A 24687-nucleotide genomic window follows, 5' to 3' on the forward strand; every position below is an offset into this window, starting at 1 on the left:
ACACTACGAAGCCAAAAATCATCATTTGCATAATCCGAAGCCTCGGCACAATGATGCAGACCCTCAAAAAGGTGGGTCCAACCTCAGCCTATTCAAAGGGAAGCTCGCACCGGCCGGTGCTTCGAAACCAATAACGTTGGATGTTGAAGAATGGCAGAACATTTCGTTGTATATCTTCAACAACCTAATAGAAGTGCGGCCGTACATCGAGTAAGTTCTCGGCACATTTTCCCGTAAGTTCTAATTCCTTTGAACTGCTCTTATTACCGGATATTTCATACATCCGATACGTCGCCAAATTCTCGGATGGAGCGGTGATCGAAAATGATTCCGTCGAAGAGTATGAGCTTCTGGCAAAGACAGGAGGCGGCTATCCCGGTTTCATCTCTTGGTTCAAACAAAGCGTAATTATCAATAATGGTCCATTTCATCTTTTCGTCTGACTTACGGCTAATGCAACAATCGTTTCGTATTAAACTTGTAGGCTAATTCAGAGTCTATGGACGCCGAATTGAGACAAACCGCTAATGGTTTTGACTATAAGGTGCGTTCATTTGAGTAATACAACATCAACGGGTATCTCTTTCGTACCTTTGGCAAAGAGCTATCTATGCCCGACCGGAAATCTACAAATTGTTGTGTCTCTGCTATCTGCGAAGGTGTTATCGAGTATTATGGAAGAGTTGAAGCAATTTATGAACTTCAATTCTATGGTGAAAACCAACCGAACGTCGTAGTCTTCAAATGTTAGTGGTTCCAGGCGAAGGAGACTAGGACTCATGAATATATAGGACTAGTCGAAATCAATCCAAACACCGATTTAGATGTTCCCAATGTCTATATTACGGCTCAACAGGTGACCCAAGTTTTCTATCTACCGTGGGCATGCCATACTGATAAGAATCTGGAAGGTTGGTATGTTGTTTATGAAGTGCCGCCACATGTTAGACCACCTCTCCCAAATGAACAATATTATGAACCTCCCATTAACCCAGACGCATATGAAGTAGGGAAAACTCATGTGCTAGAGCCTTTAGAGATTTTGAAATCAATAAGATTGTAAAACAAGCTTTTTGAGAGGTGCATAATTTGTCAATGACTGCTAGCACATAGCCCAATACTTCTCATGTTGGACAAGTTTTGAGGAACGGCTCCCAAAGTGGGGACGATCACATCCCCTTAGTATCCTTTGTTTATCAATACCAAAGTTTTGAGGAACGGCTCCCAATGGTGGTTTAGTTTGTTGATATTATATTTTACGATCTGGGCGCACTCATGCCAGTCCCTCCTTGTATTAGGGGTTCGCAGATTAGACATGCAAACCTAGGATTAAGCTTGTCTAGTATGAGAAGATCATGAATTATCTACTACTTCCTCATGAGGTAAAACAGAGGCACAAAATACGGAATATTATTTTGAAGGTTTAAAGATAGCACATGAGTAATATACTTTAGGAGTGGCGGTGAAATACCACATACACTACTGGAATATGAGAATTGGCCATCTGTTGCTTCTTTGCCGTCTGCTGGTTGATGGCAAAGACCCTCTTTGCCATCAGCTACCAAAAGCCGGACGTCAAAGAGCAGACTGATGGCTAAGATACTCTTTGCCATTAGTCTGCTCTTTGTCGTGTGCCACCTGACGACAACAAGCATCCAGGCAGGCGGCAAAGAGCATGGGGTGGCCCACCCCGCACACACTTCTCACCCTAACGACATCGTTCTTTGCCGTCCACCTTTTACCGCTTTGCGGTCGGGGGGCGGACGACAAAGAGGCACATGCCCTAACGTCCGTCGCCCCCACCCCCACACCAACTCTCTTCCCTAACGGTCATCGCCCCAACCCCCACTCACCCTCACTCTCACTCCCCTCTCTCCCCGACGCTCACCGCCACCACCCTCGTGGCCACCATCGTCGTCGCCCCCTCACACCCTCCCCTCGCAACTCTCTCCCCATGCCTCTCACGCATGGCCGGATCCGACGCCCCCGCCTGCCGCCTCGTCCCAGCCGGCCACCGTCGGCGCCCCCGCCTGCCGCCTCGTCCCCGACGGCCGCCGTCGGCCCCCCTCACCGGCCTCCTCGCCTCGCCCTCAAGCCTCTGCTTCCCCTCTACCAGACTATGAGGCCACCCCCTCTTCTCTTCCATTCCCAACCTCCGGCGACCGCACCCCCCGGCCCCTCCAATGAACCCCTGTGCCGTGTGCCCCTCCCCGGACAGCGCACGCCCCTCCCCCTCCCTGCTGGCCGCACCCACCTCGCATCGCCTCGCCGCCCGACGCCGCCCCGCCATCGGCCTCCTCGCCCGACCATTAGTTAGTTAGGTTAGTTATGTTAGTTAGTTTATTTAGTTTATTAGGTTAGTTGTTAAGAAGAAAAAAGAATAAGTAGAAGAAGAGGATAAATAAAAATAGAAATAGAATTAAGAGGAATAAGAAGAAAACAGGAGGAAGAAGAGGAGAAGAGGAGGAGGAGGAGGAGGAGGAGAAGAAGAAGAGGAGAAGAGGAGAAGAAATAGGAAAAATGAAAAGAAGGAAGAAGAAGAAGAAGAGAAGAAGAAGGAGAAGGAGGAGGAGGAGAAGGTGAAGGAGGAGAAGGAGGAGGAGGAGAAGGAGAAGGAGGAGGAGGAGAAGAAATGGAAGAACAAGAAAAGGAAGAAGAGGAAAAAAGAGGAAGAATAAGGAAATGACACCCTGACACCCTGACATGATGCCCCGACACCCCGACACCCCGACACGACGCCCCGACACAACATCTTGACACCCCAGCACGAAACTCCGCGCAACTGTTAATACGCCGTATATTCGTGCTAGGTCGTATATTTTTTGATTTTATTAATGAACACAAAATATTTGTGTTGATTGGGTGGATTTACATGTGACAGTTGTCTCGTCGCTGTGAGGTCTGCTGTGCGAACACCTCCCCGTGTGTTGTACGAGCTTCGCCCCTGCATTCGTGGGTCAGTTAAAATGACATCCCCTCCTCGCCCCTACATTTACTTTGGATCAGTTTCAGATAAAACTTTCTAGATTTAGGTAATTAAATTAATTTATCAGTATTCGTGACCAGTATGCGTCTCCCGTTCGAAAGGGTTATAGTTATAAATATGCATGCATTTGCTTATATTTATAACCATGATTCTTTCGAATTGTCCAACGTTATCCATGGACAGCCCGAGTATGTGTAGATTGGGTTGGTTTTCCCATATGCTTTGTTCCGAATCCGATGCATAATTTCGTCAGTGCCTCCCTGTTGTTCTCCGGATCCACATCCTTTCTGTTTATTGTGGAGACGTGTATCAGGAGAACAGTGGGGAGGTGCTGCCGAAATTTTGCGTTGGATCCGGAGCAGAGGATGGGAAAACGAACCCAATCTACCCATACTCGGGTGGCAATAGGACCTATCTTTACCTATTAGCGTGTAGGTTGCATGCACGTAATAGAAATGGCAAACTTTATTAACTGATGAATATATATGCTAAATTATATATAAATATATTTCTTGTGTCTTTAGTAGCTAGGCAAGATGAGTGATCGTGCGTGGATGTATACCGGTCACCCTAGTCTGAAAGAGATGACGAAAGAATGGTTTCTAAAAAGCAAGGAATTTGTGAAATCCGCATTTGCAAATGGCCAGGCAAGAAACTATTGCCCCTGTCCTGGATGCGACAACTATAAAAAGATGACAGAGGCTGTAATTATTAAACACCTGTAGAGGAGGGGTTGTAAGCCCAATTATACGGTGTGGACATTTCATGGTGAGGCTACACAACGCACCAGAGCTGAGGTGGTCCGTTGTCGCACCGACGAGCATGGTACCGGGATCGAAGACATGGTTCAAGACTTTGAGGATGATTGGGATTCGAAAGATGAGATGGAGGAATCTGCAAAAGCCTTCTCTGAAATGTTGGAGTCTTCAAAACGTCCTCTCCAGAAGCACACTGAGCTTTGTCAGCTGGATGCAATTGCACAAGTAATAGCTCTGAAGGCTCAGTTCAACTTGGGAAGAGAATGCTACGACGCGATGATGACACTATTTGATCGCTTCCTACCCAAAGGCCATGTCATGCCTGCAAACCTGTACTAGTCGGACAAAATACTTCGTGTACTTAAGATGCCCTATGAGAAGATAGATGCATGTGAGAAAGGATGTGTCTTATTTAGGAAGGAGTATGCACACTTGGACTATTGTCCCAATTGCGAGTCTTGCAGGTATCTTGTGGTAGACAACGGTATGGGTGAGAAGAGGCAGACGAAAATCGCAGTTAGTGTTCTTCGGTATATGCCAATCGTACCAAGACTTCAACGTCTTTTCATGGTCGAAGAGACAGCTAGACAGATGACATGGCACAAATTGGGCAAAAGAATCGAACTAGATGCAGATGGGAATAAGATGGCGGTACACACATTGGATGGGGAAGCGTGGAAACATTTCGATGGATTGCATCAGGATAAAGCGGCAGATCCAAGGAATCCTCGAGTCTGCGTCGCCACAGATGGTTTTAATCACTTCGACATGACGGTAACCCAATACATTTGTTGGCCTGTATTTGTCATTCCAGTCAATCTCCCCCCGGGCAGATTATGCAAAGAAAGAACATATTTCTGATGTTGTTAATTCCAGGCCCCAATTATCTGGGGAAGAATATGAATGTGTACCTGCAGCCTCTTAAGGTTGAATTGGAAGAAGCTTGGGATAATGGGTCAAGACATACGATGCCGCTACAAAACAAAACTTCAAAATGCATGTGTGGTACATGTACTCTATGCATGACTTGCCGGCGTATGCGCTATTCTCTGGATGGTGTGTGCATGGAAGGTTCCTGTGCCCCCAATGCAAGGCAGCTCTTCAGTTTCATTGGTTGCGGGACGGTCGGAAGTATACTTGCTTTGACTTGCATAGACAGTTCCTGGATCTTGACCATCAGTTCAGAAAAGACAAGAAGAACTTTACCAAAGGTAAAGTTGCTAAAAACATGGCACCACCTGCGTTGACAGGCCAACAGATCTTGGATCAGTTAAACGCCCTCGAGCCTGATCCAGAGCGTCTAGGGCATTTCAAGGGGTATAATTCAAAACACGCGTGGACTCACAAGCCATGATTCTCGGATCTGCTTAACTTCAAGGACCTCCTTCTTCCACACAATATCGACATGATGCACAGTGAGATGAATATCAGACATGCTATTTTTGGTACATTGTTCGACATAGATGGGAAGGCAAAGGATAATACTAAGGCTAGAGTCGATCAAGAGACACTATGTCATAGACCGTTACAAAACATGCGAGAAGGCAAAGGAAAGCACAATTGGTCGAAGCCAAAGGCCTGGTTCAATCTTGGAAGGACAGCTATGAGGGAAATTATCTTGTGGGTCAATATGCACTTGATGTTCCCTGATGGGTATGCAGCGAATCTAAAGAGGGGAGCGAGTCTTGAAAAAATAAAAATCTTTGGTCTCAAGAGTCATGATTGGCACATATGGCTAGAGCGGGTAATGCCGGTGATGTTACGTGGCTTTATTCCTGAGAATGAATGGCTAGTACTGGCGGAGCTGAGCTATTTCTTCCGTGTTCTTTGTGCGAAAGAATTGTCGCCTGACATGGTAGTTGACATGGAGGAGTTTGCACCGGAGATGTTGTGCAAGTTAGAGAAGATCTTTCCACCGGGCTTCTTTAATCCAATGCAACATTTGATTTTACATCTACCGATCGAGGCAAGATTGGGTGGGCCCGTGCAAAATCGTTGGTGCTATGAAACTGAGAGGATGCAGAAAACGCTTCGAGCTAAATATAAAAATAAGCGTAGAATTGAAGCATCGATGGCTGAGGCTTTCATTACTGAGGAGGTGGCAAACTTTTTGACAGCACACTACGAAGCCAAAAATCATCATTTGCATAATCCAAAGCCTCGGCACAATGATGCAGACCCTCAAAAAGGTGGGTCCAACCTCAGCCTATTCAAAGGGAAGCTCGCACCAGCCGGTGCTTCGAAACCAATAACGTTGGATGTTGAAGAATGGCAGAACATTTCGTTGTATATCTTCAACAACCTAATAGAAGTGCAGCCGTACATCGAGTAAGTTCTCGACACATTTTCCCGTAAGTTCTAATTCCTTTGAACTGCTCTTATTCCCGGATATTTCATAGATCCGATACGTCGCCAAATTCTCGGATGGAGCGGTGATCGAAAATGATTCCGTCGAAGAGTATGAGCTTCTGGCAAAGACAGGAGGCGGCTATCCCGGTTTCATCTCTTGGTTCAAACAAAGGGTAATTATCAATAATGGTCCATTTCATTTTTTGGTCTAACTTACGGCTAATGCAACAATCGCTTCGTATTAAACTTGTAGGCTAATTCAGAGTCTATGGACACCGAATTGAGACAAGCCGCTAATGGTTTTGAGTATAAGGTGCGTTCATTTGATTAATACAACATCACGGGTATCTCTTTCGTACCTTTGGCAAAGAGCTATCTATGCCCGACCGGAAATCTACAAATTGTGGTGTCTCTGCTATCGGCGAAGGTGTTATCGAGTATTATGGAAGAGTTGAAGCAATTTATGAACTTCAATTCTATGGTGAAAACCCACCGAACGTCGTAGTCTTCAAATGTTATTGGTTCTAGCCGAAGGAGACTAGGACTCATGAATATATAGGACTAGTTGAAATCAATCCAAACACCCATTTAGATGTTCCCGATGTCTATATTACGGCTCAACAGGTGACCCAAGTTTTCTATCTACCGTGGGCATGCCAAACTGATAAGAATGTGGAAGGTTGGTATGTTGTTTATGAAGTGCCGCCACATGTTAGACCACCTCTCCCAAATGAACAAGATTAGGAACCTCCCATTAACCCAGATACATATGATGGAGAATTCTTCAAAGAAACACGTCTTTCCAAGAAACGTTTCAAGAACCACCGTGCTTCACCCTAGAACATCGAAGTAGACACCGAGAAGGAATCCTACTTCACCCCTGAGCGGGAACCAACAGAGCTAGAACTAGAAGAGGTTACTGATGCGGGTGACCTGTCAATGATTGACCGATTAGAGAAAGGCCTTCCACAACTTCATGCCGTTGAACCCGATGAGCACGTCATTCATGAAGACATGCGTGATAGTGATGATAATGATGCATTTATGTATGATGATTATTAGTTTGTAAGATTCACAACTTAAATTATATATGTACATATTATTATCCATGATAGTGATTATGTTGTACTAATTTCTTTTAATCTTTATCATGGAAGGTCAAGTCCCTCCGCCGATGCCCGTCTTCTCTGCGATTAGCACAGTGAGTTTCATTTTAGTGGTCATTATAAACTAGTATTAACAAGTTTAATCAGTGAGGGAGTGTCCACCATATATGAGAGAAGAATAATGCCGACTGTTATCGTGGGGGTCGCTCTTCCTTCTTATCCTTTTGCTAAATATTTGTTATGCACTAGAGGAAGAAGGAGTAGCGACCATCATCGACGGTCGAAAAATCAGGTGAGGGACTGTCCACCATATATGAGAGAAGAAGAATGACGACTGTTGTCGTGGAGGTCGCTTCTCCTCCTTCTCCTTGTGCTAGATATTTGTTATCACTAGGGGAAGTAGGAGTAGCGACCATCATCGACGGTCGAAAAATCGGTGAGGGAGTGTCCACCATACATGAGAGAAGAGTGTCCATCATATGTCGTTTATTTAAGTTCCACGACCATATTTACTAAGTAATTTATGTTGTTTATTTAGAAATATTTGACAACCAATTTCTATTGAGAACTTATTTTCATACTTAGCCCATTTAGCTCCAAAATGACAACATATTTGACAACTAATTTCTATTGACAACAATGACATACTTAGTCCATTTAGCTACAAAATGACATAATAAGCCCATTTAGCTCCAAAAAGACATAATTATAAATTTTAGCTCTAAGAATAGGAGAAGAGGTGAAGAAATAGGAAAAATGAAAAGAAGTAAGAAGAAGAAGAGAAGAAGAAGAGAAGGAGGAGAAGGAGGAGGAGGAGAGGAGGAGCAGAAGAAGGAGAAGGAGGAGAAGACCTTTTCCTTCTTCTCCTCCTTCTCCTCCTCCTCCTCCTTCTCCTTCTTCTTCTCCTTCTTCTTGATTTCTTCTTCTTCTCCACCTCCTCCTCTATCTTCCCCTCTTTCATATTCTCCTTACCTTATTTTCCCCAACAATGACGTAATTAGCCCATTTAGCTCCAAAATGACATAATAAGCCCATTTAGCTCCAAAAATACATAATTAGAAAATTTAGCTCCAAGAATAGGAGAAGAAATAAGAAAAATGAAAAGAAGGAACAAGAAGAAGAAGAAGAGAAGGAGGAGAAGGAGGAGTAGAATAAGGAGGAGGAGAGGAGGATGAGAAGAAGGAGGAGGAGAGGAGGAGGAGAAGAAGGAGAAGGAGGAGAAGACCTTTTCCTTCTTCTCCTCCTTCTACTCCTACTCCTTCTCCTTCTTCTGCTCCTTCTTCTTGATTTCTTCTTATTCTCCTCCTCCTCCTCTATCTTCTACTCTTTCACATTCTCCTTACCTTATTTTCCCCCAACAATGACATAATTAGCCCATTTAGCTCCAAAATGACATAATAAGCCCATTTAGCTCCAAAATACATAATTAGAAAATTTAGCTCCAAGAATAGTAGAAGAGGAGAATAAATAGGAAAAATGAAAAGACGGAAGAAGAAGAAAAAGAAGAAGAGAATAAAATAGAAGGAGGAGAAGGAGGAGGAGAAGAAGGAGGAGGGGAGGAGGAGGAGAAGAAGGAGGAGGATAGGAGGAGAAGAAAAAGGAGAAGGAGGAGAAGACATTTTCCTTCTTCTCCTCCTTCTCCTCCTCCTCCTCCTTCTCCTTCTTCTTATTCATCTTCTTGATTTGTTCTTCTTCTCCTCCTCCTTCTCTATCTTGTACTCTTTCATATTGTCCTTACCTTATTTTCCCCAACAATGACATAATAAGCCCATTTAGCTCCAAAATGATATAATAAGCCCATTTAGCTCCAAAAAGATATAGTTAGAAAATTTAGCTCCAAGAATAGGATAAGAGGAGAAGAAATAGGAAAAATGAAAAGAAGGAAGAAGAAGAAGAAGAATAGAAGGAGGAGAAGGAGGAGGAGGAGAAGGAGGAGGAGAAGAAGGAGAAGGAGGAGAAGACCTTTTCCTTCTTCTCCTCCTTCTCCTCCCTCTTGTCCTTCTTCTTGATTTCTTCTTCTCCTCCTCCTCCTCCCCTTTCTTCTCCTATTTCATATTCTCCTTACCTTATTTTCCCAAACAATGACATAATTAGCCCATTTAGCTCCAAAATGACATAATAAGCCCATTTAGCTCCAAAAAGACATAGTTAGAAAATTTAGCTCCAAGAATAGGAGAAGAGGAGAAGAAATAGGAAAAATGAAAAGAAGGAAGAAGAAGAGAAGAAGAAGAGAAGGAGGAGGAGAGGAGGAGGAGAAGAAGGAGAAGGAGGAGAAGACCTTTTCCTTCTTCTCCTCCTTGTCCTCCTTCTTCTTGATTTCTTCTTCTGCTCCTCCTCCTCCTCTTTCTTCTCCTCTTTCATATTCTCCTTACCTTATTTTCCCCGAAAATGACATAATTATCCCATTTAGCTCCAAAATGACATAATTAGCCCATTTAGCTCCAAAAAGACATAATAAGCTCAAAATGGCATAAGAACCTTGGTTAGCTCATTAATATTATATACTTAGATTGTTTTCCTCTAAAATGACATAATTAGCCCATTTAGCTCGAAAAATACATACTTAGCTAATTTAGCTCCAAGAAGAGGAGAAAAGGAGAAATGAAAAGAAGGAAGAAGAAGAAGGAGAAGGAGCCCTCCTTCTTATCCTTCTTCTTCTCTACTCCTTCTTCTCCTCCTTCTTCTCCTTCTTCTTCTCTTCTTCTTTTCTTCTCCTCCCCCTTCTCCTTCTCCTTCTCCTTATCCTCCTCCTCCTCCTCCTCCTCCTTCTCCTTATTGTTTTTCTTCTCCTTCTTCTCTTCTTGCTTCTTGTCTTTCTTCTTCAATTTAGCTTATTTGTCATATATATGGTGTTGTTGTTCTTCTTCTGACTTTCTTATTCCCATTTTGCAGATTGGATGTACTACATGCATGGAAGATGGCATTGGAGTGCTTTAGTTCTAGTTTTCATTTGAGTTGATGAACAATGTGGAACTATATGTATATGTATATATGGATGAACAATATATGTGGAACTATATGTATATGTGTCTATAAATGAAACTTTGTATATGTTGGTTCTTTCGATGTATGGGATGTACATTGATGAACAAATGGCATTGATGAACTTTATATGTATATCGTATATGTGTTGTGACCTATATATCATATATGTGCTATGAATTATATATATATATATATATGTGCTGTGAAATAGAAAAAATACACAAAAATGTGACAATATGGGCTCTTTGCCGTCTGCCAGCTGACGGGAAAGGCCTTTGCCCTCAGCTGTCTGAGAGCAAAGGTGCCACGTGGCACCCAGCTGTGCAACCTGGGAGGAGCAGCAGCTGGCCCATATAGGCTCTTTGTCGTCCGCCTCCTCGGGAGGATGACGGCAAAGCGGACAGGTGCAGACGGAAAAGAAGCCGACATGCGCTGGCCCAACACTGTGCTGACCCAAAGAAGCAAACGACAAAGAGGGGGAGGGAAGCAGACGCAAAGAGGGGGAGGGAAGCAGACTACAAAGAGGGGGAGGGAAACATACGGCAAAGAGGGGGAGGGAAGCAAACGGCAAAGCCTCCGTTAGCCCTAACGGAGGCGTCACCTGTCGGCTGCCATCTCAATCTCTTTGCCGACTGCTCAGTGTGTGACACGTACGACAAAGAGCTTTGCCGTCCGCTTAGGGTAGCCTAATGGCAAAGAAGCTACAATGCCATTGTAGGATGATGCAGAATCTTTGCTGACAGGTGGCATACGGCAAAGATCATTGTCATCGGTGTGGACCTCTTTGCCATCTGTGATGGGTGACGACAAAGAAGCTGATTCCTGTAGTGATATAGGGAAGGTTTGGTGGACTCTTGGGAAGGTTGAGGTTTCGAGGTATGGGTGCACAAGCAGTATTCCTGCTTAGTATAAGGGTTGGCTAGCAAAGGATTCTGAAAGCAGAAAAATGATGTTGACTTGGATGCAAAACAATATAAAGTTTAACATAAAGAATTGGCATGAAACATCAAGTTGTCTTCCTTGTCAGCATAACACTTCAAGCATAAGAACATACAGGTTTTGGCTATGTCGCTACTAGAAAAACTCATGCTTTTTGTTATGACCAATGCTATGTTTGCCAAGATTAAATAATGTTTTCAAAGCCATACCTGATATGTAAGATCAATACTCCCATAAGAATCAACATATAAGGTCGATTGCATGAAGGGAATACCAGGTGTAGCAAATAAACCAATAGACTTCTCATTAATATTCCATCATAGACAACTGCACACTCGCAGATACAAGACTCTCCACAAAGGAGTAATAGACCTCAATGCAAACACCTATTTCATAAGATAACTTCCCTAGACATGATACGACACTAAACTTGACCATAAAAGATAAAGGATAAAGATAAAGATACCAGGCACTCCCCCAAGCTTGGAACAAACTAAGGGAATCCCATTACCCATGAAGATTTCACTCTTCATCCTTGTTCTTGTTCCTCAGGTAATCCTTAGTGAAAATATTCCATGGCAAAGGTCCTCCCTCCACACTGGATTATTCAGTCTCCAGGATCCTGCTTTCGGTAGATAATCCCATGCGCAAAAACTTTAGTTCATACTCACAGTTCTGGTTTTGATGGTCATAGATGTGCCCTTGAAGGTCGAACACATTGGTTTCTAGTGCGGATATGATTGATCACACTTCCTTCATCTCCTCCTCATGTCGCTTCTTCACCTCGGCTATGATATCAAAGTTGGCCTTGACACCGCGCTCGATAATAAACTTGTACTTGAAGACTTCTTGCTCCACTTCTTCCATCTTGGCCTTGGTACTCCCCTACTTGACAGGTACCTTCAGATCTTCTTTGTGGAGGACACCATCCTCCATCCAAAGTGCTTGAGGGTGTATCTTTACCTCTGCAAGGTAAGGGTTGATGACTTTGACGAAGAACTTGTCCTTGGGGGAGTTTGGGGAGGACATGGCACCTAGGATTGCTGAAAGTTCTCCTGGCACAAACAGATCGAAAAGAAAATGCACGGAATCGCAAGATACAAAGTCGGGACGATCCGGGAAAATATATAGCAAAAATTTCTGCATCAAAAGGAAGGTAACAAGCCAAAGTGGGGTCGAAGACGGACTCCGGGTGGTCCAGACGGCCTCCTGGCATGGCCAGGAGATAGCCCGCGCCACCATGTCGCCTGGAGCCCCTGGAGCTCCTCTCGGGCTATGCTTCATACCTATTCTTATTCTGCTTCTGCTGGTGTGTGACACAATATTGCAATATATTCTTCATGAGTAGCTACCTGTATCACATCCACCTCTACATTGATGGGGTCTCCTGCCATGTAATGCTTGAGTCTTTGCCCATTCACAACAGGTGGTTTGGTGCCTTCAAAATTGTTAATCTTGATTGCACCGGAGCGATAGACTTCTTCGATATGGTACGGTCCTTCCCACTTGGAAGGTAATTTACCTCGAGAAAACCTGAAATGAGATCTATACAAAAAAACTTTATAACCAACATTAAATTCACGTTTCAAAATTCTCTTGTCATGCCACTTCTTTACCTTTTCTTTGAACATTTTTGCGCTCTCGTAAGCTTCACTTCTCCACTCATCTAGAGAAGTCAAGTTCACGAGGCGCTTTTTGCCAGCAAGCTTTGGGTCAGCATTAAGCTCTCTAACAGCCCAGAAAGCTTTGTGCTCTAACTCTAAAGGTAGATGGCATGCCTTGCCATATACCATCTTATATGGAGACATTCCCATGAGATTTTTGTAAGCAGTTCTATACGCCCACAAGGCATCTCCTAACTTTTTGGACCAGTCCTTTCTAGAACTGTTCACTATCTTTTGCAAGATCAACTTGATCTATCTATTTATGAGCTCAACTTTCCCAATTGTTTGAGAGTGGTAAGGTGAAGCAATTCTATGATTGACATCATATTTGGCTAGAGCTTTTCTAAAAGCACCATGTGTAAAATGTGATCCTCCGTCGGTCATGAGGTACCTAGGTACACAAAACATAGGGAAGATTACATCCTTGGTCATTTTCAAAGATGTCTTGTGATCAGCACTTTCACTGGGGATTGCTTCAACCCACTTGGTCACATAATCAACAGCCACTAAAATGTGAGTGTACTTGTGTGAAGGAGGAAATGGACCCATTAAATCAAAACCCCAACAATCAAAAGGCTCAATGACTAGAGAATAATTCATAGGCATCTCATTTCTCCTTCTAATATTACCAACTCTATGAAACTTATCACATGATAAAACATAATTTCTAGCATCTTTAAAGAGAGTAGGCCAATAAAAACGTGACTGGAGAACCTTGTGTGCGGTCCTCTCTCCGACATGATGTCCTCCATAAGGACTGCTATGACATTGTCTCAAGATATCCTTCTGCTCATGCTCTGGTACACATCTCCTCATGATCCCATCCGCACCTTCTCTAAAAATATGTGGGTAATCCAAAAAGTAATACCTAAAGTAGTGAAAGAATTTCTTCCTTTGCTGGAATGTTAAACCTAGAGGCAAAAACTTTGCAATAATAAAGTTAGCATAATCTGCATACCATGGATCGACATTAGATTGTACTTCCAAAATAGCTAACTGTTCATTTGGAAAACTATCGTTGACCGAAATAGGATTATGTGGTATGTCCTCCATCCTGGAAAGGTTGTCTGCTACAGGGCTGTCTGCTCCCTTCCTATCAACAATTTGCATATCAAATTATTGAAGAAGAAGGACCCATCTAATAAGCCTTGGTTTGGCATCCTTCTTTTCCATACGATACTTAATAGCAACATGATCAGTATGAATGATGACTTTGGAATCAACAATGTAAGGCCTAAACTTATCACAAGCAAACACTACCGCTAAAAACTCTTTCTCAGTAGTAGCGTAATTATTTTGAGCACTATGAAGGGTTTTGCTAGCATAATGTATAACATTCAATTTCTTCTCAATCCTTTGCCCTAACACAGCTCCAATAGCAAAATCACTAGCATCACACATGATTTCAAAAGGAAAATTCCAATCAGGTGGTTGGACTATAGGGGCGGTTATCCAGGTTTTCTTAAGAACTTCGAAGGCTTCCTTACAATCTTCATCAAACACAAAAGGAATATCCTGCTGGAGAAGATTAGTGAGGGGTTTCGGAGTCTTAGAAAAGTCTTTAATAAATCTTCTATAGAAACCAGCATGGCCGAGGAAACTACGAATACCTTTGATGTCCTTTGGATAAGGCATTCTCTCGATTTCTTCGACTTTTGCTGTATCCACCTTGATTCACTTTTCAGAAATCTTGTGGCCAAGAAAAATTCCCTCGTTGACCATGAAGTGGCAATTCTCCTAGTTGAGTACCAAGTTCGTCTCCTCACACCTCTGCAAAACTTTATTAAGGTTGTGGAGACAATGGTCAAAAGAGGTTCCATACACGGAGAAATCGTGCATGAAGACCTCCACAATTTCCTCACAAAAACCATGAAAGATAGCAGACATACACCTTTGAAAAGTAGCAAGAGCATTGCATAAACCAAAAGGCATACGTCTATAAGCATAAGTACCAAAGGGACAAGTAAAAGTGGCTTCTCTTGATCGGCAGTGTTAACATGAATTTGAGAGAAACCAGAATTCCCATCAAGGTAGCAAAAGTGAGTGTTTTTGGATAACCTTTCAAGCATTTGGTCAATGAACGGCAGCGGGTGGTGGTCCTTCCCGGTTGCTTTGTTCAGTTTCCTATAATCAATACACATTCTATATCCAATCATAATTCTTTGAGGTATTAGTTCATTCCGATCATTAGGAACCACAGTCGTACCTCCTTTCTTGGGTACACAATGTATCGGACTTACCCATTTACTATCAGCTATAGGGTAAATAAAACCTGCGGCTAGAAGCTTGACGATTTCGGTCCCCACAACATCCTTCATGCTAAAACCGTCGTTTATGATCAACAACCGATTTAGCATCAGGCTCAAGATTGATAGTGTGCTGACAAATAGATGGACTAATCCCCTTAAGATCATCAAGGGTATAGCCAATAGCGCCTCAGTTCTTAGGAAGGATTTCCAATAATCGCTCTTCTTCATATCATGAAAGGTTAGCATTGATAATAACAGGATATACTTTCTTTTCATCTAAATAAGCATAATTGAGAGTATTGGGAAGAGTTTTAAGATCAAACACTGGTTCTTCTTTTGGTTTCGATAGAATTCCCAAAGGGTCAACCAGAAGGTTGTGCTTCAGGATAGCAGGTTGTCTCAAGAATATGTCATCTAGCTCATTCCTTTCCATCATATGCATATCATTCTCGTGGTCCTCCATAAATTGCTGAAAAGGATTGTCAGGAGGAATAGCAATAGAATCAATCTCTTCAATAATTTTATCATTACTAGGCAAATCAGTACCACGTGTTTGCTTCGGGACTTTAGAAAAGTTAAATTCATATGGCTCACCATTAAATTCAACAGATACTTTTCGTTTCCTGCAATCTATAATAGCTCCACAAGTTTTGAGAAAAGGCCTACCAAAGATAATAGGGAAAAACTATCTTGCAATGAACCAAGTACTAGAAAGTCGGTAGGATATTTACCTTTCCACATAGGACTTCAACATCTCGCACAGTTCCAATAGGAGAGATAGTTTATTTATTTGTAAGATGAATAGTAACATCAACATCTTCAAATTCACATGGTAGAATCTCATTCATGATCTCTTGATAAAGTGAAAAAGGAATAGCACTAGCACTGGATCACAAATCACATAGCCCGTAATAATTATGATCTCCTACTTTAACAGATACAACTGGAGTACCTGAAATTGGGCCTTTATTCTTGGCTATAACGAGGTTAGTAGAAACAACACAAAAATTTATATTGGAATCCTCAATATTACTAGTAACAAGATCCTTGACTAGTGCAACTTGAGGATTGACCTTAATCAGGTCCTCATGCTCATCAGTCGTTTTTTTCACTTTTCTTTAATATGCGTGTTACAAAAGAATGCTCCCTCATCCTTGTGGGAAAAGGGGGCTTTTCATATAAAACTGCAGGCAAGATAGGGTCAACAACATTGATATCAACAGGTACTTCCTTAAAAGGTTTATGGTGTTGATCTTCCCTCTTCTTAGAAGAATCATTATAAGAGGCAAAGTCTTTGCAAAAATCAGTTAGAAGCTGGGAATCAAGACCAATCTTAGCTCAAAAGGTATTGAAGTAATCAGTTTTCACATAGCTCGCAATGTAATCACGATCATAATTTATAACGGGTTCAATACCTTTAGCAATCTCCCAATCTTCAGTGTTCTTCTAGATTCTTTCAATAAGATCCCACCTAGCTACAGTGCTTTTGTTGGAGAATGCCCTACTAGAGGAGGCATCAAGCATCTCTTTATCTTCACAAGAAAGCCTTGCATAAAAACTCGTAAGAATAATTTCCTTGGGGAGCTCATGATTGGGACACTTGAGCATTAGGGACTTTAATCTCTCCCAAGCTTGAGCAATTCTTTCTCCGTCACGAGACCAAAACTTATAAATATAGTTCGTGTCTGGATGTATTTCATGAAGAGGATAAAACTTTGCATAAAAGAGAGGCATAAGATCTTGCCGATTCAGCAAATGAGAGTTATCAAGAAGCCTATACTAATCCAAAGCCTTATCTCTTAATGATAGAGAGAATAACTTTCTTATAACAAAATCCATTGATATACCTGGAAGCTTAAATAAGGAGCATAGTTGTGAAAGATATAGCAAGTGTTCACCTGGATGTCTATCTTCTGCATATCAATTAGCTAAGACAAAATCAATAATACCAGTTGGTATTTTGAAGGGCACAATTTCCGTAGGTGGAGGAGGCTTCTCCACCACAATAATGTTGGGGAGGTTCCCCACAAGCAACAAACTATGAGCAGACTTGTCCATAGGGATAAAAAGCGGAAACGACAAAATAAAAATAGCACGTACAGCGTAAAGGTTTCCTTACAAATTTCACTTACCAATAGCGCTACACTCCCCGTCAACGGCACCAAAAACTGGTCTTGATGACCCACAAGTGTAGAGGATCTATCGTAGCCTTTTCGATAAGTAAGAGTGTGAAACCCAACGAGGAGCAGAAGGTACTGACAAGCGATCTGGAGCAAGGAATAACTACAAGTACTCAAAGGTAACTTTTTATGGGTTTTCTGGTATAAGCAACAAGGAAATAAATGCAGGTAAAGTAAATGGTGCTGACGTGCAGCTAGTGGCCCAATCCTTTTGAACACAAATGATAAGCCGAGGGACTAAGCTTATAAAGACTAAGGCGTTCCTGAGGACATACGGGAGAAATGGTCAAGTGATTTCGCCATATTCCGTCTAGTACTATGTTTTGTATTGATAAGTGTTATGTGGGTGGATCTTAACTAGTGCACCGTCTAGTATAAGACAAGTACACTCTTATGATTAAACCCCTTGCAAGCACCCGCAAATAAAAGAGATAAATTAATGCAAAGCCTAACCATAGCAATAAACTTTAGGATCCAATACTCCCTCGTGCAAAAGCATGTGAACTGGGGTTCAGGTTTATGTCACTCCAGCAACCCACCATAAGCATTCTTTATACACGATGCATTTGCCTAGGCCCTTAAAAAGGTGAAGTGTTATGTAGTCGATGTTCACATAACACCACTAGAAGTATAACACGATAACTTAAATATCAATCAACACATCTTACTTCAACATCATATGACTACTATCAACTAGACTTCTCCCATGTCCTCAAGAACTAAAGTAACTACTCACAAGACATAAAAGAGATCATGATCAGAGGTGATGAAAATATGATGTACAATCTGGACATAAAAATAATTCTCCAACAATACTCAATAACATTCACCACAAAAGAGTAATCAGCACCGGTAGAGTAATGGGGATGAATAGGGCAAGGTACAACTCCGATTGCCATGGTAAAGTGAGATGGGGTGAAGATGGAGATGGTGCTGGTGATGAAGATGATGGTGATGATGATATCGATGATGCCCGTGACGATGGTGATGATGACAAGGACGATCTTCCCCTCCGAGAGGAGTTCTCCCCAGCAGAATCTGCCCGCTGGAAAGGTCTTTTCTTCCGTGTAGGTTTCCGATCTAGAGCGGCAGCGGAACTTCGGAAAAACTTCTATCCCCGTAATTTTTAGGTCACGAGGGTCATATAGGCCAAAGGACAGCACCGGAGGCGGTACGCACCACCCAGGTGGCCTCTAGGCGTGGCCTAGGGGTGACCCGCGCCACCAGGTCACCTCGGTGCTTGGTGGGCCTCCTCCGGTCCTTCTTCAGCATGTCTTCGTGATTTGTTCAGAAACTTCTTCCCTGTAAATTTCAGCGCAGCTGGAGATGTTCTGATATGGAAACTCTTCATGCTATTTTCTCCGCTTAATCCTGCATCTGTTGTTTCTTCACCGGAAAGTTGTAAACTATGTAAAATAAGGCAAAACACTATAAGAAAATCATCATATTATGAAATATATCAATGAATAGAGACAAACCATGATACAAAATAGTGATGCATTTTGGACGTATCACCAGTCCCCTTGCAATAATAGCACCAGTCCGACTTAGGCCCAGCCTTGGGTTTCTTCGTCGGAGGGGCAACTGCTTTGCCACTCTTCTTGGAGTTACCCTTCATGCCTTTGCCATTTTTCTTGAAACTAGTGGTCTTATTGACCATCAACACTTGATGTTCTTTCTGGATTTCTGACTCAGCGACTTTCAACATCGCAAATAACTCGTCGAGTGACTTATTCATCCCTTGCATTTTATAGTTCAACACGAAGCTCTTATAGCTAGGTGGCAGCGACTGAAGAATTTTGTCAGTGATAGGTTCTTGCGGGAGAGCGATCCCTAGCTTAGCTAGATGGTTTCAGTACCCAGACATTTTGAGCACATGTTCACTGACAGACGAATTCTCCTCCATTTTGCAAGCATAGAACTTATAGGAGGTCTCATACCTCTCGATCCAGGCATTGTTCTCAAAGATAACCTTCAAAGCCTAGAACATCTAATATACTCCATGATGTTCAAAATGTCTTTGAAGTCCTGGTTCTAAGCCATACAAAATTGCACATTGAACCAATGAGTAGTCATCCTTACGTGCTTCCCAAGCGTTCAAAACGTCTTTGGTCAGCCATAGCGGGTGGTTCATCTCCTAGCGGTGCATAAAGGACATATTTTTTTTCCTAGCTTGGAGGATAAGCCTCGGATTTCGAGCCCAGTCAACAAAGTTGGTACCATCATCTTTCAGCTTATCTTTCTCAAGGAATGTATTGAAATTCAGGGTTGCTACTGCGCGAGCCATTGATCTAGAACATAAAATTTTGCAAAGATTACTTAGACTATGTTCAACACAATTGAGTTTATCTAATCATATTACTAATAAACTCCCACTCAAATAGACATCCCTCTAGTCATTCGAGTGTCATATGATCCAAATTCACTAACTCAAGTCCGATCATCACGTGAGTTGAGTATAGTTTCAGTGGTGAACATGTCCATGTTGATCAAATCTACTATATGATTCATGCTCGACCTTTCGGTCTCTTGTGTTCCAAGGCAACGTCTTTACATGCTAGGCTCGTCAAGTTTAACCCAAGTGTTCCGCATGTGCAACTGTTTTGCAAACATCGAGTCTATCACATCCGATCATCACGTGGTGTCCCGAAACAATGAACTGTCGCAACAGTGCACAGTTGGGGTGTCGGCGGATGCGAGGTCGAGACCTATGGGAATCAACGTGAAACCCTTGTCTTCGTAGGGCGGGGAGAGGTGACGTGAAGAGCAGAGCTAACAATCAGCACCAGACAAGCCTTTTTACCCAGGTTCGGGCCGCTTACGCGTAAAACACTACGTCCTGCTTGTCTGGTTGTATTAAGTGTTTTGTTGTTGATCGTTACAGTGACCGTTGATGATCGCCTTATGGGTCGATGTCCAAAAATTCTAACCCCTTCGAAATGAGCTAAGGGCCTCCTTTTATATGCAAAGGGATCACCTAAAGTGCTCGGTGGTAGGTTTACAAGGAGTTACAGTGAACCTAGGGAGCTGCTTATCCATCTACCGTTGTCAGGTGCATTTAATGCACGTCTTGTCCTTGTCAGTGATGTGCTAGTGAAGACACGTATCCAGGTGTTTCGACACCTGGACGTTGCGCTGGCGCATGCAGAATGTGCTGGCACTTGGGGGCTATGGCATTGTGGCAGGGGCTATTGCCCTCCAGTACCCAGGCCCGTCATCTCGGCAAGGAGCTTGCCGGGGCCTTGAGTCGTCATCCCGGCAAGGGAGCTTGCCGGGGTCTTGTACTTGGTGGGTTCATCGCGCCCACCAAATGGGCGTGGCCTTGGTCGTCTTCCCGGCAAGGCAGGCTTTCTGGGGCCTTGATAATCTTGGGGGTTGAATCTTGACTGGGTCCTACCATGCCCTGTCGGCAGGGGCTCTCCGCACCCGTGCACCATTCTGGGGCACTAGGGACCCCAGTTTTTAGTGCATCGACAGGAGTCCCCGAGCCTGGGCCACACACGCATGCGAAGCGTTGTTGGGCCAGGCCCAAAGAGGTGCACGGGCTTTCGTGGCTGGATCCACTGGCGGTTGCTTTTCCCCACGGCACGCCTTGGATGCGCGAAGTGGGGGGTCGTGCACGGAGTGGCCTTTCCACCTCCTGAAACGCCTCTGCCACGCGCGTGGCATGCGCAGTTATGGATGGACAGGTGGCAGACATGGCCTTAAAAGGCGCAGTAGTGGCAGGGCCCGCCCGTGCAGGCATTGGTGCAGCAGGGCGGTTCACTGTTCACCCGTGAGTACGACGGCGTAGGAGAAAGGCAAATGAAAACGGAAAATGTGAAGTGGGGGAGAGGAAAACGAGAGGCAACTGGCAACAAAAGTAAATGCAAGAGAAGAGTTTGTGAGACCTACTTGGATAGATCTTGATTTCTCCTCGCTGGCAACGGTGCGTGAAATACTTCTACTACTACAACAAAAGACCTTCCAACGTCGCCAGAAATAGGAGTGTTGCTTGATACTCCTCAGCAACGGCACCAGGAATCCTTCTGCTACGGCTACGCCTTAAAGGACTTCCTAAGCAAATATGCAAAGGATTTCCCCCGTGGCCTTGTAGCCTTGCGTTGGTGTTCCCTCGAAGCGGAAAGGGTGATGTAGCATAGCGGTGGTAAGTATTTCCCTCAGTTTGAGAACCAAGGTATCAATCTAGTGGAGGAGTATCACAAGATCCTGCACAAACACAAAAGCTTGCTCCCAACGCTATGAAGGGGTTATCAATCCCTTATAGATTGTTCGCCAAGTGAGAACTGAAAGCAACAAAGTAACAAAGAAAAGTAAAAGCGGAGGTGTAAACGATGGATGTGAATAGACCCGGGGGCCGTAGTGTTCACTAGTGGCTTCTCTCATAAAAGCAAATAGACGGTGGGTGAACAAATTACCGTCGAGCAATTGATAGAACCGCGCAAAGTCGTGACGATATCTATGGCAATGATTATATCTATAGGCATCACGTCCAAAACAAGTAGACCGATACTTTCTGCATATACTACTATTACTCCACACGTCGACCGCTATCCAACATGCATGTAGTGTATTAAGTCCAAAAGAACAGAGTAACGCCTTAAGCAAGATGACATGATGTAGATGGACAATCTCATATCAACGCTAGAGCCCATCTTGTTACCCTTGATGGCAACTACTTAATGTGTGCCTTGCTGCCCCTACTGTCACTAGGAAAGGTCACCACATGGTAGAACCCAAAACCAAACAGTTCTCCCATTGCAAGAATCATAGATCTAGTTGGCCAAACAAAACCCAAGACTCAGAGAGACATACAAGGATATCAAATCATGCATATAAGAAATCAGCAAAGACTCAAATATATATCATAGATAATCTGATCACAAATCCACAATTCATGGGATCTCGACAAACACACCGGCAAAGAAGATTACATCGGATAGATCTCCATGAAGATCATGGAGAACTTTGTATTGAAGATCGAAGAGAGAGAAGAAGCCATCTAGCTACTAACTATGGACCCGTAGGTCTGAAGTGAACTACTCACGAGTCATTGGAGGGGCGATGATGATGATGAAGAAGCTCTCCAACTCCAAAGCCCCATCCGGCAGGGTGCCGGGAAGGGTCTACAGATGAGATCTCACGGAAACAGAAGCTTGCGGCGGTGGAAAAGTATTTTCGAGGCTCCCCTAATTTTTTGCTGAATTTTTGGGAATATATAGGCCAAAGATCTAGGTGAGGGTGCGGCCAGGGAGGCCACAAGCCCTGCCACCGCCGCCTCCCCCTGGTGGCGGAGTGGGAGCTTGTGGGCTCCGTGGAGCTCACATGGCTTGGCCTAGAGGCCCCCTGATCTTCTTCCGTTCGGGAAAAAATCATTTCGGGGTTTTTATTCCGTTTGGACTTCGTTCCAAAATCAGATCTGAAAAGAGCCAAAAACACAGAAAAAACAGGAACTGGCACTTGGCACTGAATTAATAAGTTAGTCCCGAAAAAGATATAAAAGGTACATAAAACATCCAAAGATGACAGGATAACAACATGAAACCATCAAAAATTATAGATACGTTTGAGACGTATCAAGCATCCCCAAGCTTAACTCCTGCTCGTCCTCGAGTAGGGAAGTGATAAAGAATGAATTTTTGATGCTTTCATGCTACCTAGCATATGTGTCCTTTGTAATTCCTCTTATGTGACGTGAATGTTCAGATCCATTAGATTCAAAACAATAGTTTGCTATTGACGTGGAAACAATAATCATTCAAGCAAACTAGCTAGGTAATCATGAACTTTCAAAATAACAAGGCCAAAAGAAAGTTATCCCTACAAAAGCATATAGTCTGGCTATGCTCTATCATAATTGCACAACGAATTTAAATCATGCACAACCACGGTATTGGCCAAGTAATTGTCCTTTACTTTCTCAAACCTTTTCAACTCTCACGCAATACATGAGCGTGAGCCATGGTTATAGCATTATAGATGGTGTGGAATGTGGTGGAGGTTGCAAGACAAAAAAGGAGAAGATAGTCACATTAACTAGGCATATCAATGAGCTGTGGAGATGCTCATCAATAGATATCACTACTGGAAAACAGTTATTTGCCATCTGCTGCTTCTTTGTCGTCTGCTGGCTGATGGCAAAGACCCTCTTTGCCATCAGCTACTAGAAACGAGACGGCAAAGAGCAGGCTGATGCCAAAGGTACTATTTGCCATTAGCCAGCTCTTTGCCGTCTGCCAGCTCACGGCAAAGAGCATGCAGGCAGACGGCAAAGAGGGTGGGCGGCCCACCCCGCAGCCCCTCTCTCCCCCCTAACGGCCTCTTTCTTTGCCGTCCGCTTTTCTCCTTTATGCCGTCGGGAGGCGGACGGCAAAGAGGGTGCCCCATAACGGCCGTTATCCCCACCCCACGCTCCTCTCTCTCCCCCTAACTGCCACCCCGACACCCCTCTCTCTCACCCCCGACACCACCACCGCCGCCGCGCCCTCCTCCGGCCTCCCTGCGCCGCCCTGCGCCCACCTCCTCCCCAGCCGCCCTGCGCCCTCCTCCTCCCTGGCTTCCTTGCGCCCTCCTCCTCCCCGGCCGCCCTGCACCCTCCTCCACCGCCGCCCTGCGGCCCCTCCTCCACCCCGGCCGCCCCGCACCCTCCGCCACCGCCGCCCTGCGCCCCCTCCTCCTCCCCGGCCGCCCCGCACCCTCCACCACCGCCGCCATGCACCCCCTCCTCCACCCCAACACCCTCTCTCTCACCCCCGACAACACCACCGCCGCCGCGCCCTCCTCCGGCCTCCCTACCCCACCGCCCCCGCCGCCGACACCACCCCACCCCAGCGCCCCACCCCACCGCCGCCGCCCTCCTCACGCCCGTCACCGTGCCCCTCCTCCCCCTGCTGACCTGCTCCCCCTGCGGCCTCTCCTCCCCCTGCGGCCCTCCTTCGGTTTATTTTTCTTCTTCTTTTTTAATAGTTTTTGTTTAATTAGTTATATGTTTTAGTGAGGTTTTGGCTTAGTTTTAGTTTAGTTTAGGTTCAGTTTTAGTTTAGGTTTAGTTAGGTTAGTTTCCTGTTTAGTAAAGGAGAAAAGGAGAAGAAGAAGAAGGAGAAAGGAGAAGAAGAAGGAGAAAGGAGAAGAAGAAGGAGAAAGGAGAAGAATAAGAAGGAGAAAGGAGAATAAGAAGAAGGCGAAAGGAGAAGAAAAAAATAAGAAGAAGAAGGAAAAGAAGAAGAAGGAAAAGGAAGGGAAGGAGAAGAAAGAAGAAGAAGAAGAAGAAGAAAAATAGGAGAGGAAGAGAAGAATAAGAGGAAAAAAGAAAATAATAATAATAATAATAATAATAATAATAATAATAATAAGAAGAAGAAGAAGAGAAGAAGAAAACAAGAAGAAGGAGAAGAAGAATAAGAGGAAAAAATAAAAAAGAAAATAATAATAATAATAATAATAATAATAAGAAGAAGAAGAAGAAGAAGAA

This window comes from Hordeum vulgare, chromosome 2H, assembly GCF_904849725.1.
Source record: "Hordeum vulgare subsp. vulgare chromosome 2H, MorexV3_pseudomolecules_assembly, whole genome shotgun sequence".
In the NCBI taxonomy this organism is placed as follows: Eukaryota; Viridiplantae; Streptophyta; class Magnoliopsida; order Poales; family Poaceae; genus Hordeum; species Hordeum vulgare.